General features: G+C 50.0%; 1 protein-coding gene across 1 annotated transcript in view; it reads left to right on the top strand.

Moving 5' to 3' along the window:
- Positions 1-13,938, top strand: part of LOC119436207 (zinc finger protein 142-like) — a 169,250-nt gene that overhangs the window by 149,840 nt on the left and 5,472 nt on the right.

Here is a 13,938-nt window from a genome sequence, read left to right as displayed (position 1 = left end):
CCGCATGTCTCCTGTAGTCCGGCTTCTCTGCGTGGCTACCGGCGGTGGTTGCGGCGCGTTTCGAGAGATGGCGCTAGTGTCGCGATGCTAACGCCACCGAAACGCCGGCGTCACTTGGGAGAAAAAGGTTGGAGGCGCTCTCTCTTTGGCTGGGGATCGGCGACCAACACGCACGAACGCTTCGCGCGTGCGCCGGCCCGCTTCGCGCGACCGTCGCGCGAGGCTGAGAGCGGGACACCGGTATGGACGAACACGGATCGTTCGAGCGCGCCACCGTTCGCGTGACTTTACACGTGAACGAATAGGCGATGGTGTCATAGCATGGGGCGAACGTATTCGCTCGCTATCGGGTCGCGGTGAGTCGGACTTCCTTGATTTGTCGCGCGCCCGTGTGAATGTTCTATTGGTTGTAATTCGGCTAGTATGTATTAGTGTATGAAAGGTGCAATAAATGCCCTTTTGATTGTTTGCACTACTGTGTTGTTGTTCCTTTGTCCCAAGAGAACATGTGAGACGCCACATCTGGCTGCCCAACCTGGGGCTCTTGGGGCATCGGACGATAATTTTAACAGTTTTGCTCGGTTCGAGATGTTTCAACCGAAGCGTAGTCCTTGCGTGGATTTTGATCGCTAGTGTCGGCGGTGTGCTTTCTTGAGCGAGGTGACGGTTGCTGTAGCGTGTTTGAACTTTTCAACTTGCTAAGCCTTTTCGCGAGTGTTTTGAAGTACACTCATCGGTACGAGAGCCACGTGGTCTGCATCCTGGGAGAGCGAGGCCTAGCGCCCGCGGAGCATTGGCAAGCCTGAAGCGAGTGAGTACGGAAGCCTCGTGGGTGGTCCGAATTTCTTATGTAAATAGCTTCTTCTATATCTTTGACTTCGGAAGTCGAGGCTCAGGGAGCCGGGTGGCCGCGGCCCACGGGTGCCGCTACGGGCTGACTGGTATTGCGGCCTGGCACCGGGCGCTCCGACACCGTCTGGGACGGTGGGCGCCGTCAACTCGGATGCTGTGTGCACCGAGCGGAGTAGGACCACCTCACAGAGCTAACGTCTCCTCGCGGCTGCCTGTTGTGCCCATTTTGGGTGATTTTTTTTTGATGTAGGTTGCAGTCAAAGTAGTGACGCATTAGGCCTAAGGCTTTACAAAGCCGCCTGTCTCACGTTGAGGGACACAACCTGGTGGACCGTGGTGTTGAGGTGTTGCACATTGCTTCCTTCATTAGCTCGCCTCGCACGAATTGAAATTACTCGTTCGACTCAAGAAAGCAAGCTTTGTTCACGTGAACTTAGCATCTGAAATGCCACCCGAAATTTTTGCTAGCCGAATTGAACATCGTACCACGTGGGCGATGCGTATGCCGAATTCCTCTCCCTTGCACTACTTTAGTGTTTGTCGAGTGCGTTGAGTGTACGCAGCGTGAGCGGAGTCACCCCTGGTTTGCTGTCACCTGCACATCGTCAGCGCTGCTGCCCCGGACTACAATCGAGCTACCCCAGGCTTTGGAGATGCCTGTGGTCAATTCGGCGCAGCGACTTCGGCGGCCGCCAATGTCCGGCTCGCAACCCTCGGCGGCTGGGAAAAGAGCCGGCAGTCACCAACGGCTACTGCGGCTCTAGTCGGCAGGGCGCGAGCGACGCTTGCTCGTGCCGACTTCTGCGTCGCCGTTTCCGGAGTCCTGGGCTGGAGTCGTGCCATCGAATCTGCAGACGTGGTGCTGTGACCAACGGATGCCAGCGGTGAACCCCAGAGTCAATGTCGGCTCGCACGTTGTGGATAATGCGTGGACATTTACTCGGCGGCGCCACTGTCGCATGTACTAACTTTTGTTCGCGACGCGCGCGTTGATAGGCCTTGTGACATGTTTCGCCGGCGTATGTGTAGTGATTTAAGGTTGGGGGGATGTGGGAATGCGCGACTCTCACGCGTCCCCTGATGTTGTTTTCCCCGCATGTCTCCTGTAGTCCGGCTTCTCTGCGTGGCTACCGGCGGTGGTTGCGGCGCGTTGCGAGAGATGGCGCTAGTGTCGCGATGCTAACGCCACCGAAACGCCGGGGTCACTTGGGAGAAAAAGGTCGGAGGCGCTCTCTCTTTGGCTGGGGATCGGCGACCAACACGCACGAACGCTTCGCGCGACCGTCGCGCGAGGCTGAGAGCGGGACACCGGTATGGACGAACACGGATCGTTCGAGCGCGCCACCGTTCGCGTGACTTTACACGTGAACGAATAGGCGATGGTGTCATAGCATGGGGCGAACGTATTCGCTCGCTATCGGGTCGCGGTGAGTCGGACTTCCTTGATTTGTCGCGCGCCCGTGTGAATGTTCTATTGGTTGTAATTCGGCTAGTATGTATTAGTGTATGAAAGGTGCAATAAATGCCCTTTTGATTGTTTGCACTACTGTGTTGTTGTTCCTTTGTCCCAAGAGAACATGTGAGACGCCACAACGGTAACTTGCGATCATGGTATTGTAGTCATCACGCTACGTATATTATTTGATCACACTCTGGAAATGATGAGGCAGACAGTCCGTAGCAGGGCTGCTTCCTGTTTAGAAGCCTTTGTGAAAATTACGGCATCCATAGTTCGCAGTAAAATAAGGGCCAGTACCTCCGAGAGATTTGAAAGTGTCGTGTCTCCTGACACCGTGTATTCTGAAAATTGCCGAGACGTTTAGTTAGGCTGGGCTCTTACATAGGGGTAGGTGAGCCTCAGCTAGGCGACTTACCGCAGCTGTGTGGTGTTGAGCGATCGCACAGTGACGAGACGCTCTCCCAAGTCCATAATTATCCGCCAACTTCATTCTTGACGCCTTTTATGTCTGTCCCCCTCCTCCTGTAAATCACCCTACTCCCTTCTTAAAATTCTTGTCCGTTAGTCACTGTCGTACTCAGCGGCCCCTAACATTCCTATATTTCTGTTTGATCATGGACTTCGAGGCCATTCGCCTACCCGCTCTCCCACCTGTTTGTTGTGGCAGTTCATTAGCTTCCCTGGCCCAGCACCCTCGTCCTTGATATATTCTACTGTGCACAAATCAGCGTTCTTGTCTTTCTTTCTTTCTTGTCCCGTCTTTTTGCCCTGTTCTCATTCTTAACCGCGTGTACAAACTAACCTAACAGCAAGCTCTTCTCAAGTTTACGAACATAATCAAAATCAGAGACAAGGGAAAGAAAAAGAAGAAAAAAAAATCAGTAACCCCTCCCCTGTCGGGAAAATGGGGGTAAGCGAAGCGTGTTGTGTGTTTCTTTGGTGTTCTTCTGAATGAATTGCACTGACGAGTATCACGCTGTGCTCAAACCACAACTGGTCATGACATTGAAAACCTGATTTTCAGTGTCATTTTTGTTCCCGGTGCATTCCCGCACCTAGCTGCAAACTTCCGTTAGAAACGTCCATTTAAATAACGAAATGCGGCATTGTGTAGCTCTTTCAAAACGGCGCCCGGTTCTGTTCACCTGTCATTTAAAAAAGTGCAAGCCATACCTGCCAAGTCTTCCGGATTTGGACCATTTCTTCTGATTGTACGCTTGACAGGAAAATCTCCCGAAAATTGCTGTTGTGTCCTGTTCCCGCGTCTAGCACTTTCTCAGGCCACAAGCAAAAAAAAATCCAACTCAATCTAATCCAGTTTGTGGGGTGTGTGGGGTCTCACACATGCTCTTGGGACAAAGGAACGACAACACAGTAGTGCAAACAATCAAAAGGGCATTTATTGCACCTTTCATACACTAATGCACACTAGCCGAATTACTACCAATTGAACATTCACATGGGCGCGCGACAAATCAAGGAAGTCCGACTCACCGCGACCCGATAGCGCGCGAATACGTTCGCCCCATGCTATGACACCATCGCCTAGTCGTTCACGTGTACAGTCACGCGAACGGTGGCACGCTCGAACGATCCGTGTTCGTCCATACCGGTGTCCTGCTCTTAGCCTCGCGCGACGGTCGCGCGAAGCGGGCCGGCGCACGTGCGAAGCGTTCGTGCGTGTTGGTCGCCGATCCCAAGCCAAAGAGAGAGCGCCTCCGACCTTATTCTCCCAAGTGACCCCGCCGTTCGGTGGCGTTAGCATCGCGACACTAGCGCCATCTCTCGCAACGCGCCGCAACCACCGCCGGCTTAGCCACGCAGAGAAGCCGGACTACAGGAGACATGCGGGGAAAACAACATCAGGGGACGCGTGAGAGTCGCGCATCCCCACAGGTGTCACACATGCTCTTGGGACAAAGGAACGACAACACAGTAGTGCGAACAATCAAAAGGGCGCACCTTTCATACACTAATGCACACTAGCCGAATTACAACCAATAGAACATTCACACGGGCGCGCGACAAATCAAGGAAGTCCGACTCACCGCGACCCGATAGCGAGCCCATGCTATGACACCATCGCCTAGTCGTTCACATGTACAGTCACGCGAACGGTGGTGCGCTCTAACGATCCGTGTTCGTCCATACCGGTGCCCCGCTCCCTACCACGCGAGACGTCTCGCGAAGCGTGGATCGGCGCACGCGCGGGACATCCGCGTCGCTCACCGATCCCAACCCAAAGAGGAACCGCCCCCGACCTTTCTCTCCCAAGTCACCCCGCCGTTCGGCGGCGTTAGCATCGCGACACTCGCGCCATCTCCCGCAATGTGCCGCAACCACTACGACCGCCGCCGTGCTTAGCCACGCGGAGAAGCCGGACTACAGGAGACATGCGTGGAAAACAACATCAGGAGACGCGTGAGAGTCGCGCATCCCCACATCCCCCAACCTTAAATCACTACACATACTCCGGCGAAAAATGTCCACGCGCTTTCCATAACATGCGAGCCGACATTGTCTTCGGGGTTCACAGCTGGCGTCCGTTGGTCACAGCACCACCTCTGCAGATTCAATGACACGACTCCAGCCCAGGACTCCGGAAACGGCAACGCAGAAGTCGGCACGACCAAGCGTCGCTCGCGCCGACGCGCCATGCCGGCGAGAGCCGCTGGTGACTGCCGGCTCTCTTCCCAGCCGCCGAGGGTAGCGAGCCGGACACAGGCAGCCGCCGAAATCGCTGCGTCGAACTGGCCACAGGCATCTGCATCGCCTGGGATAGCTCAATTGTAGTCCGGGGCAGCAGCGCTGACGATGTGCAGGTGACAGCAAACCAGGGGTGCCTCCGCTCACGCTGTGTACGCTCAACGCACTCGACAAACACTAAAGTAGTGCAAGGGAGAGGAATTCGGCATACGCATCACTCACGTGGTACGATGTTCAATTCGGCTAGCAAAATTTCGGGTGGCATTTCAGATGCCAAGTTCACGTGAACAAAGCTTACTTTCTTGAGTCGAACGAGTAATTTCAATTCGTGCGATGAGGACTAATGAGGGAAGCAATGTGCGACACCTCAACACCGCGGTCCACCAGGTTGTGTCCCTCAACGTGAGACAGGCGGCTTTGTAAAGCCTTAGGCCTAATGCGTCACTACTTTGACTGCAACCTACATCAAAAAAAAATCACCCAAAATGGGCACAACAGGCAGCCGCGAGGAGACGTTAGCTCTGTGAGGTGGTCCTACCCCGCTTGGTGCACACAGCATCCGAGTTGACGGCGCCCACCGTCCCAGACGGTGTCGGAGCGCCCGGTGCCAGGCCGCAATACCAGTCAGCCCGTAGTGGCACCCGTGGCCCGCGGCCACCCCTCTCCCTGAGCCGCGACTTCCGAAGTCAAAGTTATAGAAGAAGCTATTTACATAAGAAATTCGGACCACCCACGAGGCTTCCGTACTCCCTCGCTTCAGGCTTGCCAATGCTCCGCGGACACTAGGACTCGCTCTCCCAGGATGCAGACCACGTGGCTCTCGTACCGACGAGTGTACTTCAACAAAACACTCGCGAAAAGGCTTAGCATGTTGAAAAGTTCAAACACGCTACAGCAACCGTCGCCTCGCTCAAGAAAGCACGCTGCCGACACTAGCGATCAAAATCCACGCTAGGACTACGCTTCGGTTGAAACAAAGGCTATCTCGAACCGAGCAAAACAGTTAAAATTATCGTCCGATGCCCCACGTTGGGCGCCAGATGTGGGGTCTCACACATGCTCTTGGGACAAAGGAATGACAACACAGTAGTGCAAACAATGAAACGGGCATTTATTGCACCTTTCATACACTAATGCACACTAGCCGAATTACAACCAATAGAACACTCACACGGGCGCGCGACAAATCAAGGAAGTCCAACTCACCGCGACCCAATAGCGAGCCCATGCTATGACACCATCGCCTAGTCGTTCACGTGTACAGTCACGCGAACGGTGGCGCGCTCGAACGATCCGTGTTCGTCCATACCCGTGCCCCGCTCCGAGCCACGCGAGACGTCTCGCGAAGCGTGGATCGGCGCACGCGCGGGACATCTGTGTCGCTCACCGATCCCAACCCAAAGAGGAAGCGCCCCCGACCTTTCTCTCCCAAGTCACCCCGCCGTTCGGCAGCGTTAGCATCGCGACACTCGCGCCATCTTCCGTAATGCGCCGCAACCACCACGACCGCCGCCGGGCTTAGCCACTCGGAGAAGCCGGACTACAGGAGACATGCGGGGAAAACAACATCAGGGACGCGTAAGAGTCGTGCATCCCCACAAGTTAGAGGTTCATCGATCAAAATTAAGAAAGTAGTAGGGAAACCCTATACATGTGCTATACATGCGTTAACCGCAGAGCCGCTGCTTACGCTGACGGGGTTGTTGGGTGCCCTAATGGTCCTAGTCTCATAAGCTAACCAGCGAATGCCACCTTCCGCAACTAGCAACACTAGACTCTCCATCGTTCTCCTCGGCAGCAGCCGCTCCGCAATGCATAGGCCTACGGTGAGTCATGGCTTTAAAAGCAAGGAGCGCTAGCGCAAAAAGTATCTTCAAGTATTTTTAATGTAGTGCTCAACCAAAGTGACGTTATGAGCAATGCAGAGTGTGAGTGGCAATTTAACATCGGGAAAAATATGAGGACGCAGTGTCGCACGTCTATGTGTCACTCGTTAAGATGCTGCGAAACCTCATCCTCGCAAAGTGTGGAAGAAATGAAAGTTCTTACAATCAAACATTATCTGAATAATTTTTGAATACCCGCCATGGTTGCTTAGTGGCTTTGGCATTGCGCTGCTAAGCACGAGCTTGCGGGATCAAATCTCGGCCGCGGCGCCCGCATTTCGTTGGCGGCAAAATGCAAAAGCGCCCGTGTGCCGTCCATTGGGTGGACGTTAAAGAACCCCAGGTGGTCCAAATTAAACCGGAGTTCCCACTACGGCGTGCCTCATAATCAGATGGTGGTTGTGGGACGTAAGACCCGAGAATTAAAATTTTAAATAATTTTTGAAGGCAAAATTAGCAACAACGAAATGCTTGCCAAAGTGAGACCTTGATGTTCATGTGGTTATTTGTATTGACCCTTTTCGTGGAGCAGTTTGTTTTAGAGAAACGAGATGGCGCTCATGGCGGCGCGCCATACCTCTCCTCAGCAACCGCGCACGAATACGAAACCATTACCGCTTCTACCTTGCTTCTGTGCGATCAGCTGTTGGAAGTGCGACTGAGTTTTCGCTAACGCACTCTGCTCGAATCATGCTAGATTAAATCATTTGGATTGAAGACGTGTGCAGTAGTTGGCTGCAAAAATAGTGACTGGCATGTTAAGGAATAGACTGAATCTGTGTGGCCAAGTTCGCGGACCGCTGCTGCAACTGTCCGAACGTGTTACCGGCACTTCGTGATGTACGGCTTACCTCGAGGATACAAAATTTGCTCATCCGCCAGCCTTGTATCACTAACCTTCAAAGAAAGGGCTTCATCCCCAGAACGTCGGCAAGAGTGAGTACCACTCGTTAAACAATGACAAAGGGAGTAGCGCCACTTAATTTCCTGTCATAGTAAGATTCGCGCACGTTATCTATACACATATGTCCCAAATGGCAGGAAAACTTACGCCCACTTTATCGCTGACGTATCAAGAATAAGTGAATGGGCGCACACTTAAATATATGCGCACTGTATACGCACAATAAATGACGGACTACACCTTGGCGTACGAATGGTCGAAGCTGAATGTTTCGTGACAGTCCACAAGAATAAGCGAGTTACTAGCTGTAATATATATTTGCTACAAGGTATTACAATGTACAAAACAGCTACGTTTCAAGCCTTGTGCCCAGCAAGAATAAATCTATCGGAACTGAGCACACCCGCGAGCGATTAGGCAGAAAATAATCAGATAGTGGCTGCACCGAGGAACTTCACTGAGTCAGAAACTGACAAGCCACTGCTTAAAAATATTTGCCGAATAAAGAACAAACAGCAAAACACACTAATCCTGACTGAATTTATAATCAGAAAGCTGGGATAGCTTGTAATATATATTTAGCCCTGCTTTTAGAACAAGCACTATATACGCTGCTTGCGCCGTTTGGACATAGCTTAATCAGCTCCGAAAGTGCTTTTGCATGTTCTCTGAAGCTGTGATCAAAGCTTCGTGTCGTCCACCTAGTCGCCCGCTATGATATCTCCGAAAACGGGGGTTTTCTAAGCTGCGCCGGCGTCATACACTTCCATTGTAAACAAGGAGGCAACGGAGGGCGTTGAGGCAAGCAATGGACGCATCACCACGTGATCAAACATGGCAGCGCCCACGAGATCGCCGCGAAAAGGGTCATTATCTGTAAATAAAATCGTAAGAAAGTTCTCCTGTCGGTACTTGAAAATATAGATGTCGGGGGGTGGGGGGGGGGTGTAACCGACTGCCCCCCCTCGGAAGATCTCCCGGATTTAGTTCCTTCGACCTTGGCTGGTATGCATATGCCCAGTTTGGTCACGCTTCTATGCTTTGGCACTTCGCGCGTGCCCTCTTTTTTCCGTGACCGGGTTCGAAGCGTTCGTTGTAGCAGTACGGTGATTTTAAAAAATGTTCGTTATATCTGGAAACAATTTCCATAGGGAGGGTAAGAAAATCGTAAATGCACTAAAGTGTGGTCGTTATAACCAATAGATCGTTATATCTGGGATCGTTATAAGTGGGTTCGACTGTATTTCTTCAGTGCTTCCACAGAATATATAAACTTCAATAAATTGTATTTTACGGAACGGGAAGAAATGTCTGAATTTTCCAAATGTCAAATTATCAAATCAACTAAGAAATCAATAATGAAGTCTGTTGTGCATCAGCATGCTTTACTTAAAGGTACCCTGAAACGATTTTGTACAACCGTACTGAGTCATTAAGGTAGGCCCTTCTGATTGACGCATCTGAGTGCTCCGCTTGAAGGGCGTAATTTATTATAAGGGTTTAAAAAGGCACATTGCTGCCGATCACAGCACGCCAATCAGCTGAGTTTTCAGCCGCCCTAGGGCGACCAGGTGACCCGATTTGACCATATGACATCAATAAGGCGAGCTATCCGATTGGCTGCCCAGGGCAGGTATTAACTTTGCAGCAAGATTTCTTATTAGAAAGTTGTAAAGCATTCTAGGAATACTCTAACGGTCTCTGTCTGTCTGTCTGGCTGGTAGCATGTGTGTGACCAGTTGCGTCGGGGCATGTTGGTATCAATTGAATACTATCAAATGGAGCGGAAGTTTATGCAGGCTTTCTTCTGCCTCTTCTTTTAGTTCAACTTGCTGAGTAATTCTATGTACAGTGGAATCTCGATACGATCACGGCTAATGCGAATTTCCGGATGATACGAATTTTTCTGTGGTCCCGGCCCCAGCCCCATTATTTTGCAACATGCTAGAGAACGGTTGTTACGAATCGATTTTCGACCCGCGTAGGTTGATACGAATAAACGGCGCCCAACCAACGGCCGCGAAAGAGAACAGCGCGCAGTCACGCGCTTTCTCCCTTTCTCTTTTGGTGAGAAGGTGCGGACGCAGCGCCGGACAGCGCGGAGGCCGCGACTGGGCATGAAGAGTTTGAAGCGGTGGCGCTTTTGTTGCTTTTGTGCTTTTCCCCACGCAGGCGTGGGGAAGCGCAGCCACCGCAGCGAGCAAAGGTTCGTGCGGTCTATCGCTTCAACGGAAACTGAGCGGCGTAAGCACAGCGCATACAAAGGTCAGAGCCGTGTGGAGATCGCTTTCAAGATACGGTACGCGCGACAACACCGACAGCCGGCACAGGCGCAAAGCACAAGAACGCATTTGTTGGCAGAGTAGAAGCCGCAGAAAAAGCGCATTTTTTGACAATTTTCCTGTGAAGAAATTGAAATCACTGCTGTGTAGATGGTATTGGGAAACTACGGCAAACTGTCAACCCCCCCTGGCAGAGATCCTGGGTGCGCTACTGTGCACAAAGCATTGGTTCATCTATGCCAATATGATGCATATCAATAAAAGGTATGAACATACAGTAAACTCTTCTTATGACAAAGTTATTGGCGTAAAAAATTGACTTCATCATACATTAACAATGTTTCGTTAAATGCTGAGGAGCTATAAGAAAGTCATTATCACTGATAGCAATGCAGGATGTACACTCCAATCAGCGTGGGAGCTTATTAAACCTATGCAGAAACAAAGCTGCACATGATAGTGGCGAAATTCTGCTGACACCTGTCAACAGCTGACTCACTTGTTGGTTATCTATACTTGGTACAGTTAAGTCTTTGGAGCTGCTGCCGTGTGGTGGAGTGACCATTGCAGCACCCTTTGCCTCTCCAGGATGATAAGAAAAAGCACAAAGGGTTGCTACGTATGCTGCACTGTGCGGTCATGTCCGTATTTCCTGCTACTTTCCTACTGCTTTACACTTTGTACTAAGCAAAGTCTGGTGCAACTGCACTTTGAATAAACTGGTCCAAAATGCATACACTGCAGTCGGGACCATGAAAAACTTTAAATAATGCAATATTTTGAATAAGGTGATTGTATTTTAAATAAAGTTTTTTACTTTTCAATAGTAAGTTCCAGGGTGAACAGTTGCAATGTTCGGCTTGTGCCCTTTGCGAGTGCCAACTCATCAATTGGAAATTACTACATTAAGTTTTCTGTCCAGATGTTTGACTTCAGCAAAATTTTAGTGGTGGACTTATCCACTTCAGAGCTGTTTTTTTTTTTTTTTTTTTATTGCCTCCTGGACTATGTTGATGTTGTTCATTGCTGCACTGATGTCTATGTCTTTTGCCTGCACCTTTCTCGACAGTGGCATAGTCGTTGCCAGTATGTGCACCGTGATATGTAAGCTTACAAGAAATGTTGATGATAGCAATGCATGCAATAAGTTGTTTGCTTGAGCTTAACCCTCCAGATACCCTTTCATTTGACTTTCTTGGTGCAGCAATCATGACTCCAAACAAATCCACAAAAAGAGAAGAGCATCGTGCCACTCGGTGCACTTCGCACAAACCAAGGAGCAATTTCCTTTTGACTGCAGGCACATCAAGTCAATAATGTCTCTCAGTGTACCTGGGCGCTTAGCTGATTTTCTAAAAACAGTGGCCTTTTTTTTTTTTTTTTTCTGTTCCAATGTAGTAGTTTTTAAAATCCACAACAGAGCAGGTAGTGCAAAGCAGTAACTTGAGCAACTGGCTGATACAGTGCATGTAGGGCATGGATGGGCATTTCTTGCTGACGGCAGCTTGTACTCCATTCATTTCACCAGCTTGAGCTGACATATCATATCCTTGACGTCAAAAGTTGTCCTTGTTGATTCAGTATATTACAACAAAAAAACCTTTACAATTGTTTTCTGCAAGGGCCTCCCTGCACTTTTGACTTGCACGGGCATGAAACCTAGAAAAAGTACCTGAGTGCTTTCATGTTCCTTAATTAGATATCTGACACAAATAGTCCATTGTGTGATATCAGAAATAGGGGTTGTTTTGTCGTCAGTATCAAAAAACATCATGCATCATTGACCTTCGAGGCAAAGTATTCCCTAATTAGGTTAGCAGAAGTTTGTACGGTTTGGTTTTGTATTCAGTAAATATAAAGGAGCGCAACCTGGAACACGGACGAAGAAAGAGGATGGTACGAATGCCTCTTTCTTTATCCGTGTTCCAGCTTGCATTCCTTTATATTTGCTGAATATGGACCAACAAGCCCAGCTACAAGTACTGGTTTTGTATTGTGGGATTCCGATAAAAGGCATTGCCAGGGCAGCTTATAAGATGGGGGGGGCTTTCAACCACTTTTTATCGAAGTTGAGAAATGCATTTGAAGTTAAATTAGACTATTTCAGAAATGCTTTGCCACAAAAAGTTCTTCAATGCGTGCAGCAGAAGCGGAGTCATTGGCAATCAAACATACCGTTCTTGGTGCTTCCGCTCTTTCAATGATATGCACTGTGAAGGCTACGGCGGAGCGGGTTGGGCCCACTATGGACGTCACCATGGCGTGCAGTTCAAATTTGATTTTGGATGTTCACGTAGACACCACTATTTCCGATTTTGGCACCTACAACGTGCCAAACACGGTTGACCTCAGCGAACCGCAGTGGGCACCCTGCAGCAGCCACGGTATCTACTCTATGTCGCATACCGCAGCTACATGCAACTGCAGCGTTTGCTTTGTGCACAACAGGGCAAGAGTGCATGCTCGTGCTTATATGCTCCTGTCTGGCTGTGCTATGTGGTACGGACCGGCTTTGTCATGCACCACCTTGACCGACGGGTAGTAGCCACATCCAACTTGGGTATTTTGATGCGCTATAATATCGCATTACGAAGCAAGGTCTGCCAAGGTGTCTAACCAGGAGCGGCCAGGAGTGAGCGCGCGCTAACAAGCGTGTGTGCGGCCTGACCTTAAGTTTCGCGTGGTTCGAGGCTAGTTGAGTGCTCAAAACTATTCGAAATTAGCGAGGCCCGATGGCTACAACACCGATAAGGAGGGTGGCCAAAGTTTCATTCCTAAATGGCTGGCCGCAGCCGAGCATGAGCAGACGATAATCAGTTTCTTCTGGAAGTACGTAATTATTATCGAAATGCAAAAGCATATTTTTGCTTACTTCAGACTGTTTATTAAACTGCGTCAATAAATATGCCAGTAACAGTAGGAAGAAGCTACATTACGAAATAAAGCTTCCAGAAAAGAGTGAGGAGCAGGCTTCTGTTGAAAAGAGAGCGTTTGAGAGAAAGGTGACATCACGCTCCGGTTGACAGATCCAGACGCCGTGCACGACTGCAAAGTTTGGCTGAGATGTTCACAGCAGCATATGCTATCCGCGGACTGTGTTTTTTCACTAAGCCCGAGGCATGGTTCAGGGCCCCTCTAAAGACTTTGTTACTGCAGTCGTGAGCACACATAAGCAAAAGTGCTCGGAAGTTTCCTTCATTGCCCTTGGAAATGTTGCTTAAGTTTAACAATCCGCTATCCTTATGGCGCCGAAGGGGCACCCTCGATGCCTGTAAAAAGAATGGTCTCAACAATGGGCACTAGCCTTCGCTTGTTTTCATTGACTTGTGACTATCTTGAATAGTGGCAGGTAGCGCAAAATTAACGAGGACACAGAAACAACAAAACATGAAGCCATGGATTCATACCAGCTAACCTGGGGGGGGTGGGGTATTCTGTTAGAGTCCACCTAGGAGACTGTCCATTTCGGCTGTCTCCAATTGGCGCCAGCTGCACGAGCGAGATTGAGACTGGCTGGCTCCTTCTCGCTTGTGCACCTGGAGCCAATCGGAGACAGCCGAAATGGACAGTCCACTAGGTGGATTCTTACAGAATACCCCCCAGATCGAGTTACCTGTTAAGTTATATCTCGTATGGTCCACCTGATCAATTACAGAAGGGAAGCTGCCTGAAAAAGTGTTCAAAAAGAAAAATCAGCTGTCACTTGTGCTGTCTTGCTCCTTCACAGAAATCAAACGTTTCTAATACGTTTCCAGTGTGTGATCGGTCTTGTCGCAAGGGCTCTGGCCCATATGACTGCCTTTTACCAAATTCACAGAATAGGACACAAACCCAGCATTATGCTTCCTT

Source organism: Dermacentor silvarum, chromosome 1 (assembly GCF_013339745.2).
Source record: "Dermacentor silvarum isolate Dsil-2018 chromosome 1, BIME_Dsil_1.4, whole genome shotgun sequence".
NCBI classification, from domain to species: Eukaryota; Metazoa; Arthropoda; class Arachnida; order Ixodida; family Ixodidae; genus Dermacentor; species Dermacentor silvarum.
Note: the sequence above shows the minus strand (reverse complement) of the source record. Positions and strands in the feature narration are given on the sequence as shown.